The sequence below is a fragment of the Cryptomeria japonica genome, chromosome 8 (assembly GCF_030272615.1).
Source record: "Cryptomeria japonica chromosome 8, Sugi_1.0, whole genome shotgun sequence".
In the NCBI taxonomy this organism is placed as follows: Eukaryota; Viridiplantae; Streptophyta; class Pinopsida; order Cupressales; family Cupressaceae; genus Cryptomeria; species Cryptomeria japonica.
In genome coordinates, this window is record NC_081412.1 from 213,529,360 (window position 1) to 213,544,391 (window position 15,032).

The following is a 15,032-nucleotide window of genomic DNA, read 5'->3' on the forward strand; positions in this document are numbered from 1 at the left end:
AGCCATAAAAAGATACTCGATAGATAGCTAAGTGTATACTGCATTCTGTGACTGCTTTCTTCTATAACTAACTATACTATGCATACCGACTTCTTTGTGTATACCGACTGCATGATCCAGTAGTGTTAACCAACTAGAGTATATAGTATGACTTTGAATATAAAAACTAATGGCAACTTGATAAGTAGTAACAAACTCTCCTTTTTCCTCCTCTTTGCATAGATTATTAGATTTTAGTAATGCTTCTAAAGAGTGCATTGATTTAAAAAGAGTGTTTATAAAACATGTGAGATTGTACTTTTTGTATTTTTGGCTTTTTATGGAAAGATGAAAGTCTTGAGCTTCATAACGAAATTTGCATAGTTCTGATTAATTAGAAAAATAGGTTTTCAGGACCTAAAACCTTTAACAAAGGAGATTAAGATAAGACACTAAAAAGTCCAATACTTAAGAACAGCTTACAAAACGACTGGCAAACAAACCAGCAAACCAAAAAGATAGCTAAGATAAAAACAACAAAGAAACAAGGAAAGTGCTACACAGCTATAGTCTTCAGCAAGTCCTTTGCTTTTTTCACTAGTTGGTCATAGGTGGCCCCAACAACTTTGAGATCTTCCAGGTCCTTGTTAGGTTTCTTTTCTTTCTTTTTGCCTCTGGTACGGGTTTTGGGTCCTTGAGCTTCCCATGTACTTTCAGTGTCCAGGTCAATATCCAGGATCTCCTTCTCTTCATCCAGTTTGCTGATGAGAGTGTTAGTGTTGCTAGCAGAAATCTTCAGGATGCTTAAACTCTGTTCAACAATGCTCTTCAGACACTCCTCAATTTTGCCAACTTTACTGGCAGTATCCAAGATAGTTTGATCATTAGCGTCAGCAAGATTTTTCCTTTCCAGCAGATCTTTCTCTATTTTCTCAAACCTGGGGTTGAAGGAGTCTCTTATGTTTTCGATTTTAGCAATTTTATTTTTTAGGTCCTCTATGTAATCAACCATGGTCTTCCCTTCCCCAGTGTTGATGGTTTCCAAAATCTGAATTTTGTTACTAAGTTTTTTGTTGTCGTCCACAGCTTTCTTGTAACCAGTTATAAGCCACTCCATAGTATCCATGAAACCTTGCATACCCTCTGGAGGAGTGTGAGGGGGAGGATCAACCTTACCAGGGATATCCTGTTCCTTTTTTGGGGTGTCCTAAATAGTAGTTGTGTCTTCAACCCTAAGAGCCTCATCCATGGTCACCTTCTCCGGATTCTGTTCGGCTTCCAAGGTCCTTTCTTACTTATAAACCTCCATCTCCTTAACATTCTCCTCCTTCCTCTTGTGCTTATTTCTGGTCTAGGTGTGAACTTTAGTCTTCTTTTTCAGTGACCCTTGAGGGTTCTCCTTCTCTGAGTCTTCAGAGGCCTCCTCCTCCGAGGAAAGGCTAATCTGGGGGATTCTGCCTTTAGGGTTTTTACCCTTAGAGGAAAAAGATCTTGTTTTATTGTGTTTCCTCTTCTTTCCAATTTCATAATCCAAATTATCCATGCTCTCCTCAGAATCACTCGATGGGTCACTATCAGACTCCTCATCCATTGAAAAGGTAGAGTCAGACCCATCCTCCTCAGACTCTACAGAGGGTTGCATGCGGGCTATTTTATTAGCCTTGAGATGGTCGTAAATAAGGACCATTAAGCCTTGATGCATGGAAGTGTCTCCCATAGGGTTATCTTTGTAGGCCTTAATGGTGGCATTCATTGAGCAGAGTAGAAAATAAGGAAAATTAACCTTCTCATTGTGCCTAAAATGATTCAGCAAGACAAAGTGATAACCATTAACTTTTGTAAACCTACCATCTAATGTAATGTAGTGCATTAAAACAAAGAGGACCTCCTGCCAGGGTTTAACAAAAGCCCTAGGTGGGTAGTAAGTTTTACTTTACTTCACCAAGCGTTTTTTCTCCTTCTTGGTTTCTGGATATCTATCAATGGCCTCCTTTCTGACTTTCCTGTCTCTGTAGAAGTTGCGTCCTTCTCTTATGAGGTGCATTAGTAATGTGGTTGTGAATGCTTAATAGATTTAGAAAAGATATCAGAATGATTTTGTTTCCTTATGTAATGGTGAATTGTTAAGAATTTTAGTACTGGTATCTAAAGTAAACTTTATTCAGTGATTTGTGGAAAGCATAGGTAAAACCTTTCTTGAGTAAATGATAGCGTATTGAAAAAGTACTCCCCATAAATGTGAATAAACCAGTAATGGTGCTATTCCTTATGTATTGTAAGAAACCTGTGCTTGCTATGTGTGCCCATGGGATGGTGAAGTAATCAACCATGGAGGATGTGTTTACTTATAAGTATGGGAAACCATACTGTTTATGTGATGATTGCTATTTATTTCCTTACTAAGTGCCAACCCACGAGTTGTTGATAAGTCAGTATGTGAAGGGGTAGTATTAGAAGTCACCATTCCTTGAACAGTATGGAATGGTGTATGAGTAATGTCGACACAAAGCGACTTTAGCTTCTCTATTTTGAGGATAAATATAATTTTGTAATGAAACTGTATTTTAGGTGTACTCAATACTTTCCCTTGTGATGGATTGATTTATATGGTTCATGTGTGCTAGCCTATTCCTCTTTATTTGAGCATATTGATGTTAGTTCTTGAGCAGAATGATGGTTTTATTGGAGGGTATTTTTCCTTGTCTTCATGAAAGGTATGTTATTTTTCACATGATGTTGCCAATTGTCCAACATTGGTAGACATGTGGGTGGACCTTAGCCATGTATACCTCTGGCTTATAGCAAGTATCCTGAGAGGTACGTCGCTATACGTGTTGTGACCTGTGCGTGCCCTTTTCTGTGAGGTACATTGTCATGCGGGATATTTCTATTATGTTCCTTTTCCGCTTGGAGTATTGCCATGTCATGCTGAGACACCATGTAGGATGTAGTAGACATTATCATGTAGCCTACTGACTGGTTTAGGGTAGAGCCATGTCGTGTGATGACATGATGCGGGGTGGTGTCGCAGTGCACACTGCCATGCCATGCGGATGTGTGACTAGGCCACACCACATGATGAGCTACTGTGATAGCTAGACGATTGTTCCTTCCTTCCTTGTTGGTGGCTAGATGCTAGTCACATAGTGATGTTATGTGCACATGATTATTTTTTTTAATTTATTTATTTCCTTGTGGGCCAGTAATTTATTTTATTTTGACCTTGAAGGTTTAGCCATGATCTTGCGATCTTTTGCTTACTTGATTTGATGTTGCAATTCTGGAATTATTTTCTTGCCTTACTATTGGAATTGATGATTATTATCTTTATTCTTCTGTAATTTGGTGGCTAAACTGGTTTATCCTTGTTGTTTTCATATGCTGGCCTTGTGTTGAAATGTGAATTCCTCTCCAAGAACGTAGGAGACGGTCTTGGTTGAGTGTATACGAGGAAGTAGACGTAGGGAACCTTGAAGATGGGGGTATGTGAGGCTGTGAGATAGCTAGCATCCACTACCTACCTATGTGTTGTGACTATCTCTTGGAGGCTAAACACCTTACGCACCACTATAGTGTGCCCTAGCACCATCAAGCCCTTGAGTGAGATGTTGGATATTTATGATCATGTTATTGGTTCTGAGATCAGGTATAGAGATGTTGGTCATGCATGTTATCTTTGACTAAGCATTAAACATGCTCACATGTGGTCTTTTGAGTTGTGCATTCTAGTTATGTGGATAGATATTATGTGTAATCATGGATTAAATGGTGTGAACTTGTCACTATGTTATGGGACATAGTCATTGGAAAGGTTCTTATATGCCTAGAAAGTGTAAACAATTGAGTTATTGATGTTGCTCTTATTTATTGAGAGTTAACTTGGTTGTAGAAATTGATATTTGAAGCTAGTTCTATGCTATAAAGTTTTGTGAAAAGGATGAATTGGTAAAAGAAATTGATCATGATGGCATGTTCTCTTGTCCTGTTTGGTAGATGAGTATGGTAATTGTTGTTTACCTCTTTTTTAAGGCTTTAATTTGGTGTAATGAAAGGAAGAAAATTCTTGTTTATCTGCTATGATTGTGGATAATTCCTAGAATATTTTAAGAAGTGTATGGTTTTAGATGTATCTTGCCTATGGATAATGACATTCATAAAGGTTTTTGCAATAATGTTTCATTTATTTATGAAAAGATTCATATCTGCAAATTGATAATTTTTAATTGAGTTTCAGGGCTAATAGGTGTTGCATGATTTTCAGCTTAACCTTACGACTTTCAGGAGTAAGTCGGCACCTAGGGGGGAGAATGTAGTGCCCCTATCCTAGTCAGCTTTGTAAAACTAGTTTGACCTTGGTTGACTTTTTTTTTATGTGGCATTCTTGGATGGTTGATTTACCATTATGTAATGTTGTAGTTAGATATTGTGATTATTGTGCATACCTGTTAATGTGCTTTCACATCGATTCTTATGTAAGTTTAATTGTTTTCCTGATTCTTGTTATTAATCTCGACCTAACACTTTCATTAATATACATATATATATATATATATGCTTGTGTGACTCATGGTTGCAGGAGATTGCAGGTACAGTACCACCTAGGTGCGGGGTTTGTCTTCACCTAGATTCACAGGTTTAAGTGTTTCTCTTTGGCCCTTAGAAATTGGATTAGGTGGTCGAAAGACCCTCATGTGACCCTAGTCATGCCCTAGTGAGTGTTGTCAGTCATCTATCATAATTCCTTTGGTTGGGGATGTAGGTCATCTATTTGTTTGACTTTCTTGGTTTGCATGTTTTGTATGTGTAGTTAAATTGAGTAATTATCCTTTTTATTTAATTGGATTAAATGTGTGTCTATGCATAAAAAATAATTAAGGGACTAAATTAAATAGGTTCCCTTTATGCGATTAGTCGTTATTTAGAATTGCTCAATTTAAATTTGTAGCTAGTTTATTTAAATGGTTAACTTTAATTGATTAATTTATTTAGTTATGCTTTTGGAAAGAAAAAATTTAAATTAATTTGAAATAAAATTAATTTAATCTCCTTGCCTTTTAAAAAAATAGAAAGGTTGGTTTTTAATTAATTAAGAAAATCAACTTAATAAAAAAAAAATGAGATTAAAATGTTGGATATAGTTTTTTTTAAATAAATAAATAAAATCTGGATTTTATTTTAGTTAAAAAATAAAAATAAATAATAATATATTTTACCCTCATATAAGTTTGAAATAGAAATGCTAAGTTGTGTTAATTAAAAAAAAAAAATTAATTAGAAATTACACGAGGGAGAGAAAAGCATTTTTTGATTTTTTTCTAATTTGAAAAAGATAGATGCTCTTATTATTAAATATTATTATTAGGGGAAAATAATTTGGGGAAAACCTAAAAAGTTTAGGTTGCATATATTTTTCAAAATTGGGAATACTTGGGGGTTCACGGGAAGGAGGTAGTAGCCTGTGGAAAGAAGAAAATCCTTCATTTTTTTGATGCAGGTTGGAGGAATAAAAATCTAGAAGGAAGGTTGGGCGTGGATATCTGGTTGCATGAGCTCTTCCTCAAGATCTATCAAGAAAGCTTCCAAGGTTGGATAGCTTCTGCCTATTTTTAATTTTTGTTATTTATTAGCTTAATAAATTTATTCCTCTCTGTAGTTTTGTGTCTTTGAAAAAAAGAATAAATGGAAATTTGTTGGGTCTTCCATTTCTGGTTGTGCTTTGGTTTGTGTAGGAATAAATGTTTTGGTTTTCCAATTTGAAGTCACAGGGGTTATGCTGGCAAAACTTTGCCAGGATTTCCCTCCTATGCTTATAGCCTTTGCATTCCTTTTGGGTAGATTTGCTTGAATGAAATAAGAAAAGAAAAAAATTAATAATGATATTTCCTCTTTCCCATTCTTGTGTTGCCTAATTTCTTTGAGATGTTTAGCCAATATGGCTTTGTGAAAGAATTTGTCTCGGTTAGTGTTTTTCCCAATCTCTTGTTTTTTTTTTGAGTATCCGAGTATATTATTTGCTCGTATTTATTTTATGAGTTATTGTTTTGATTTTATAAAAAAAAAAATGATGTAAATTTAAGAAAACTTAGAGTTTTCTGGAAAAAGAATTATTTTCTTAGTCTCTGTGAGACTGGATTTCTTTTTGGCTGTGTATGTCATAGTAAATAAAATTTAAAAATAAAAAAAAATAATATAAAATAAATGCGGAGGGAGGCAGGGGGGTAGCTTGCTACCGATGATAGCAAGTACTACCGACAGTAGCAGAGCTACCATGTGGTAGCAATGCTACCGTAGGGTAGCAATAAAGTTTTGTGAAAAGGATGAATTGGTAAAAGAAATTGATCATGATGGCATGTTCTCTTGTCCTGTTTGGTAGATGAGTATGGTAATTGTTGTTTACCTCTTTTTTAAGGCTTTAATTTGGTGTAATGAAAGGAAAAAAATTCTTGTTTCTCTACTATGATTGTGGATAATTCCTAGAATATTTTAAGAAGTGTATGGTTTTAGATGTATCTTGCCTATGGATAATGACATTCATAAAGGTTTTTGTAATAATGTTTCATTTATTTATGAAAAGATTCATATCTGCAAATTGATAATTTTTAATTGAGTTTCAGGGCTAATACGTGTTGCATGATTTTCAGCTTAACCTTACGACTTTCAGGAGTAAGTCAGTGCCTAGGGGGGAGAATGTAGTGCCCCTACCCTAGTCAGCTTTGTAAAACCAGTTTGACCTTGGTTGACTTTTTTTTTATGTGGCATTCTTGGATGGTTGATTTACCATTATGTAATGTTGTAGTCAGATATTGTGATTATTGTGCATACCTGTTAATGTGCTTTCACATCGATTCTTATGTAAGTTTAATTGTTTTCCCGATTCTTGTTATTAATCTCGACCTAACACTTTCATTAATATATATATATATATATATATATATATATATATATATATATATATATATATATATATATATATATATATATATATATATATATATATATATATATATGCTTGTGTGACTCATGGTTGCAGGAGATTGCAGGTATAGTACCACCTAGGTGCGGGGTTTGTCTTCACCTAGATTCGCAGGTTTAAGTGTTTCTCTTTGGCCCTTAGAAATTGGATTAGGTGGTTGGGAGACCCTCATGTGACCCTAGTCGTGCCCTAGTGAGTGTCGTTAGTCGTCTATCATAATTCCTTTGGTTGGGGATGTAGGTCATCTATTTGTTTGACTTTCTTGGTTTGTGTGTTTTGTATGTGTAGTTAAATTGAGTAATTATCCTTTTTATTTAATTGGATTAAATGTGTGTCTATGCATAAAAAAAAATTAAGGGACTAAATTAAATAGGTTCCCTTTATGCGATTAGTCGTTATTTAGAATTGCTCAATTTAAATTTGTAGCTAGTTTATTTAAATGGTTAACTTTAATTGATTAATTTATTTAGTTATTCTTTTGGAAAGAAAAAATTTAAATTAATTTGAAATAAAATTAATTTAATCTCCTTGCCTTTTAAAAAAATAGAAAGGTTGTTTTTTAATTAATTAAGAAAATCAACTTAATAAAAAAAAATGAGATTAAAATGTTGGATATAGTTTTTTTTAAATAAATAAATAAAATCGGGATTTTATTTTAGTTAAAAAATAAAAATAAATAATAATATATTTTACCCTCATATAAGTTTGAAATAGAAATGCTAAGTTGTGTTAATTAAAAAAAAAAAATTAATTAGAAATTACACGAGGGAGAGAAAAGCATTTTTTGATTTTTTTCTAATTTGAAAAAGATAGATGCTCTTATTATTAAATATTATTATTAGGGTAAATAATTTGGGGAAAACCTAAAAAGTTTAGGTTGCGTATATTTTTCAAAATTGGGAATACTTGGGGGTTCACGGGAAGGAGGTAGTAGCCTGTGGAAAGAAGAAAATCCTTCATTTTTTTGATGCAGGTTGGAGGAATAAAAATCTAGAAGGAAGGTTGGGCGTGGATATCTAGTTGCATGAGCTCTTCCTCAAGATCTTTCAAGAAAGCTTCCAAGGTTGGATAGCTTCTGCCTATTTTTAATTTTTGTTATTTATTAGCTTAATAAATTTATTCCTCTCTGTAGTTTTGTGTCTTTGGAAAAAAGAATAAATGGAAATTGGTTGTGCTTTGGTTTGTGTAAGAATAAATGTTTTGGTTTTCCAGTTTGAATTCACAGGGGTTATGCTGGCAAAACTTTGCTAGGATTTCCCTCTTATGCTTACAGCCTTTGCATTCCTTTTGGGTAGATTTGCTTGAATGAAATAAGAAAAGAAAAAAAATAATAATCATATTTCCTCTTTCCCATTCTTGTGTTGCCTAATTTCTTTGAGATGTTTAGCCGATATGGCTTTGTGAAAGAATTTGTCTCGGTTGGTGTTTTTCCCAATCTCTAGTTTTTTTTTTGAGTATCTGAGTATATTATTTGCCATTATTTATTTTATGAGTTATTGTTTTGATTTTATTAAAAAAGAAAATGATGTAAATTTAAGAAAACTTATAGTTTTCTGGAAAAAGAATTATTTTCTTAGTCTCTATGAGACTGGATTTCTTTTTGGCTGTGTATGTCACAGTAAATAAAATTTAAAAATAAAAAAAAATAATATAAAATAAATGTGGAGGGAGGGAGGGGGGGTAGCTTGCTACCGACGGTAGCAGTGCTACCATGTGGTAGGAATGCTACCATACGGGTAGCAATGCTACCATACGACGGCATGCTACCCTATCATAGCAAAGCTACCAGGCAATATTAAATTGCCTTAACTTTTTACATGCCTCCAACATGTGGTGATTTGTATTTTTTTTTTTATGAATATATATATATATATATAAAGGGTTAGAGTAATATTTTATTTGGAAGATTTTGGAAATAAAATATATTTATTGTTTAGTAAGTTTTAAATAATATATTATTATTTGAGAAATTAGACAATAATAGGTTATCAGGAGATTTTAGAAATGAAATAATATAGTGTATTTGGGTAATTGAAAAATAGGAATATTATATCATTGGGTATTTTGGAAACTTAAATAATATACTATTGGAAATATTGGGAATTAAATAAAGTATCGTTAGGAAAATTTGGCAAGTAAATGAAATTTTCATTTAGTAGAATAAATTGTTAATTTATATTTTTCTCTGAATTGGGGAATAGGCAAGATTGTACTAGTGCAATTGTGATATTGAATTTACCTTGTAATGGTGTTTTGTTTCTGTTATTGTATTTTGAGAACTTAGATCATTTAGAAAACTTGATTGACATTTAGTGTTTAAATCAATATGGGAAAAGATTGCCTCTATTGGTTAATGCCTATGCAAGTTTAATTTCTATACTCGCTTTTGCTTAAGTAACGACAAGAGTTGATATGTTTGTTTGGACCCTATTGTTTGGTTGATTTGGGATACCTTTTTATATCAACGGTCTCTAGTTCGGTTGTTGCCTTGTGATGATATTATAATTGGTCTTGTCCTTTAATGCAGGAGTAGTGTGTCGATTTGTGGTTGACCATAGTTGGTCAGGTCTCTAGTTAGAGTATCGTCAGGCAGTGGACCTTTGAATTTGATTTTAATATGTTCACTTGGATCCATTTATATGTAGGGATCATCTATGTATTTATTGACTGATGTGGTTGTTTGTATATTGGATAGGTTCGCCTTGATGGCAGGATTGTAAATGACGTGAACCTTATGTAATCTTAACTTACTTATATGATCAGAAGGGGTCTTGTAGTTGAGTAGACCCGAAGATGTAGCCCACTAGGGGTGAATTCCGATATCAATTTGGTGTTATGTGATGCTTTTGTCCTTATGTTTCATGTTTAATGTTAGCATGTATGGATGGCATTTTGATAGAATGTATAAGTGGATTAGATGAGATTTATTGTAATGCATGTATGTAGTCGTCTCTTAAATGCAGTAAATTGGATCATGAAAGAATGCATTTTATTATCATTAATGAAAATAAGTATGCTTGAAAAGATCTCACCAGTTATGATGAAATTATAGTGCGTTTTGGAACAAGATGTATGGCATGTGTTTAATGTAAAATTGAACATAATGAATGGATAACGATTAATTGGGTGAACTCGTCATGTTACCTAAATTGTAATTTTAATGGATGAACTTCATTTTGTGATTCACATCTTAACCTTAATAAATGAAATTCATCTTATTAGCTATATTTTAACTGTAATGGATGAACTTGTATGGTTATTTACATCTTAACCTTAATAAATGAACATCATATTATTAGCTATATTTTAACTATAATGTATGAACTCATTAGGTTATTTACATTTTAACCTTAATAAATGAACCTCATCATATTAGCTATATTTTAACTAAATTGGATGAACTCATCTAGATACCTATATTTTAACCTTAATGGATGAATTCATATGTTATCTATGTTTTAACTTCTATGGGTAAATTTCCTCATGTTAGACTCATCTCCAACCATAACGGATGAGCGCATTCTATTATCTACAAATTTAAATTACCAAACAAATTATATCTATGATTTAAGTAATAACATGTAATTAAGTTAACCTACTTAATTGGATCAAATGACGTGAGTTGAGTTAGATGTTAAGTTACGTAATCACATTGGGAAACTCCTTAGGTGTTGATTAGTCTTCTGTTGTGTTATCTAAGCTTTTGATAACTCAATGTATCATCATGTTGTGTTTAAAACTCTAAAAAAAATATATATATATTTGCACTCCATTGGTGTGTTTTAGCTAAATCCCTTTGGGGTTTCATGGTGGGGCATTATAGGATACACTTATTGAGCAATAGGGTTGAGCAAAGGCCCTCGTTGATAGGTTAGATAAAGCAACCGTGGGCACCCCTCTTAGAGACAGACTCAAGGAGATACAGTACTTTGCAAAGGAGGTCGAGTACTATGGATGTTTATATGAGGATTTGATCCCTCAAGAGCGGAGAGCACCTAGTTATGTTGTAGTTGCCTCCACCCGATATGGATGCAGTGATTCCAGGATGAAGAGTAGAGGTGTTACAGGACTAACATCATATGATCCATCTAGTGGGGATCCATGAGCAGGGACATTCACCGTGAGACATTCTGTCTCAGGGAATAGTCACATTTGATAGGCTCATTTTTGTGATATGGATCATTGTTGTTGTACTCATAGACATGATATTCATTTTGTATATTTTGACCTTATTTTGAGATTATATGATATAGGATAGCGATTCCCTTTGGTCCACATGTGATGTTTTATGATGATTATTGATATTTATATACAGATGTGATAATGTTATGATACTTATGATGATGAATTCAACTAAATGTATGAATGCAACTAAATGCACCAATGATTGTTTTAATTGTGTCATTGTCATTCCTATTAGCCACTTGTTTATGCTCTTTTTCTCATCATTGAGCTTTTGAAATGTTGGAAGTTAATACAAACATCAATGGTATAAGTGAACCATGATGACCTGAGTATAACTTACACGAGTTTTGATATTGCATAATGACACAAGTGTCAAGGTATAATTAAACCGAGATGACCTAAGTGTTGTTTGTGTGAAACAGACAAGAGTTAACTATTTTTATGTGCAAAATGGGAAATATCTTCAATGATATCTTTCCAATCATGTTTTGAGATAAATTTGCATCATATGAATGATCTCCTCACAGTTTGAAAACCAAAGAAAATATTAGATTCCTTCATTGCTTCTCTAGCTCGGTGTATCCTTGAGTCATTCAGGAGATCGAATAGTTCAAAAATCAAGATACAAATAGTCAAAACTTCATACTAAATGTAAACAAATCATAATTTAGAATAGATCATCCACCATGTTTGATTTTGTGTGAATTCTGACAGTCATTCTGATTTCCAAACCGATGGTTAGTTTTTACATTTGGCTCCTTGGTATGTTGTAATCCTTGTTTGTGATGTGTTTCCTGCCTGTTTGATGAAAACTAAAGTGAAATGCCCCTATTGAGATCAAGATTTTGCCCCCAGCTATGGCCTCTTTTTTGATGTGAATATATAAATTGATCACCAAGCCATGATGAGATATTTATGTGGATAATTGTTTAGATAATCAAGGATGATGACTATGATAAGTGTGTCTAAGATTTTGATATATATGTACAAAAGTTGTGATGGGCATAGGATTAGTGCAAAAAGATATGATATGAGTATGTACAGATGGAAGAGTCGATCTATCACAAACATGACATGTTGCTAGGTTTTCACTACTTGTTTTTATTGAACTTTTTTATTCTATTTTTTATTTTATTTTTATTTTTTTTCTTGATTTTTATTTGTATTTTTCTCTTATCTGTGCATTGGATAACTTAGGTATAGAACTATTTGAGATGCACACTATTGATAGGTTCATCAAACAAGTCCCCTTTTGATGTAGATAACTGATATGCTCCTGATCCGTAAGTAGATATGATGACAAAAGGACCTAGCCAATTTGGTTCAAACTTGCCCTTCTTTTCTCGATCCTATTGATTACGGGGATTTTCCTTTAATACAAAGTCACCAATTTGTAATTATCTTGGTTTTACCTTATGATTATAACACATGGTTCAAACTTCCCCTTCTTTGCATTATTGATATGCTTTGAGATGATCAAAAGCACATTGTTGGTGCTCATCTAGCAGCTCCAATTCTTATAGTCTATTTACCCGATACTCCTCTTCTAGAATGAGGCCTTTAAATGATACCCCAAGTGATGGAATTTCTACCTCAATAGGTAGGATAGCCTCTTATCCATACACTAATGAGTATGGTGTAACTCTTTTGGGTGTGTGGAAACTTTTTCTATATGCCTAAAGTGCAGGATTAAGTTGGACATGCCAATCTTTACCAACATCACTCATTATTTCTTTAATGATTTTTAGGATTGTTTTGTTTGAGGCCTCAGCTTGACCATTCCCTTTTGGATAATATGGTATGGAGAAACAATACTGGATATGCAATCGTTCACATAGTTCTTTCACATCAGGATTCTTGAAAGTTCTTCCATTATCAGTGAAAATAGAATTAGGAATGCCATATGGACAAATGAGATAATTCAGGATAAAAGAGGATATTTGTTTTCCAGTAATAGTAGTCAATGGGACAACCTCTATCCACTTTATAAAATATTCAGTGGCCGTGACGATAAAATTATATCTATTTGGTGAAGAAGGATGAATCTTGCCCACTAGGTCAACTCCCCATTGACAGAATGGCCATGATGTTGTGAACGGTTGTAGCTCCTGGGTTGGTGCATGTATAAGATTGCCATGAATTTTGCATTTTGGACATTTTCTGGAAAACTGATATAATTTTTTCTCCATGGTTGGCCAATAATAACCCATCCTTAGAAGTTTGTTGATGAGAGTAGGACCACTTGAATGTGTGCCACAAATACTAATCCGAATTATGGATTCGGATGACAACACCTAAGTGAAAACCTGCGGTATTGTAGATTCTGTTTACATGAACAAGAAAGCATAGAATTGAAGCAAGCCAAAAAGTGATCTATTCAATTTGAAAATCCAACATATATCAGTCCAAGGGATTCCAAGGGTCACCAACAACTCCTTGAGAATCAAAACCCAACATTCACATCTTGTTTATTTACAAAATAAAATCTAAAACTATGAAATTTTAAAAAAAACTATATAAAAATTTGTCCTAACTTTAACTAGGCATAACTTTCTGCATAGGACTCGACACCAAATAAGAGTATCATCAAGACCTCAGCAATAAAGTGTTTCAACGGTGAGGGTATAATGGGTTGCTTGATGTATAAAGCTATATTTTTGGTTTCAGGATAGGTCTAATGGAAGGATATTGTCTTTTAGGTAAGTTTAGATTTTTCCATAGGGTGAATTGGAACCGACTATGTGGCATATAAATTGGGATTCAAAATTGTCGTAGGCAAGGGGAAATAATTGTTCCACCAAGAAATCATAACGATTTTGTTTGTTTGGTATTTTTAGGAGGGAGGAAATGGTTGCCATGGCATCTGCAATTTTGTTGTTCACCATTGGAATCTTCTCAACTTTGATGTCCAAAAAATATTTCTTGAAGTCATCCACCATGTGTTTATAGGGCATTAGCTTGTCATCCTTTGTTTGATAGTCATCATTAACCTGATTAACGACTAGGTGGGAGTCTCCAAAGACTTTCAATTCTGTGTTCTTCCACTCTATGGCCATCTTGACACATGTGACTAGGACTTCATACTCAACAATGTTATTTATACAAGGAAACATTAATTTGTAAGATTTAGGGATAGTGTTTCCTTCTGGAGTAATAAAGAGAACACTGACACCTGATCCTTGCTGCATGTATTATCCATCATAATATAAGATCCATGGTTTGTCAAAATTGTGAGAATATCTATATCTGGAAATTCCACCTGGATTGGATGAATGTCTTGTAAGGGTGGCTCTGCTAGCTGATATGATATAGCTTGACCTTCCATAGCCTTTTGGTCTATGTATTGAATATCAAACTCACTTAGAATCATGACCCATTTAGCTAACCTTCCTATGAGAGTGGATTTGTTGAGTAGATATTTTAAGGGATCAATCTTTGCTACCAATTTGATTGTGTGGGCTAGCTTGTAGTGGCAAAACTTTTGAGAAGCGAATACCACTGCCAAACAAGCTTTTTCAATGAATGTGTAGTTAAGCTCGTATCCATTCAATATCTTGCTAATGTAGTATATTGCCCTTTATTTTCATGGTGGATCTTCTTGTGCTAGTAATGCCCCTAGTGACACTTTTGTTGCTGATATGTAGAGAATGAGTGGTGAAAACTTAATGATGAACAAATAGTGCCAAACTGGTACTAAGAGGGGAGGGGTGAATCAGTACAGGCAAAACACAACCTTAAACTGGTTTGTCAACTAAGACTTATGCACTGATAGACAAATAGCAGCATCGATCCTTCAAAAGAGTTCAACCGACAAAACCTAGTGTAATTGAGACAAGCAAAGACCGGTTGACACTTATCTTCTCGTATAATCTAACTCTTCAATCCAATTTCACCC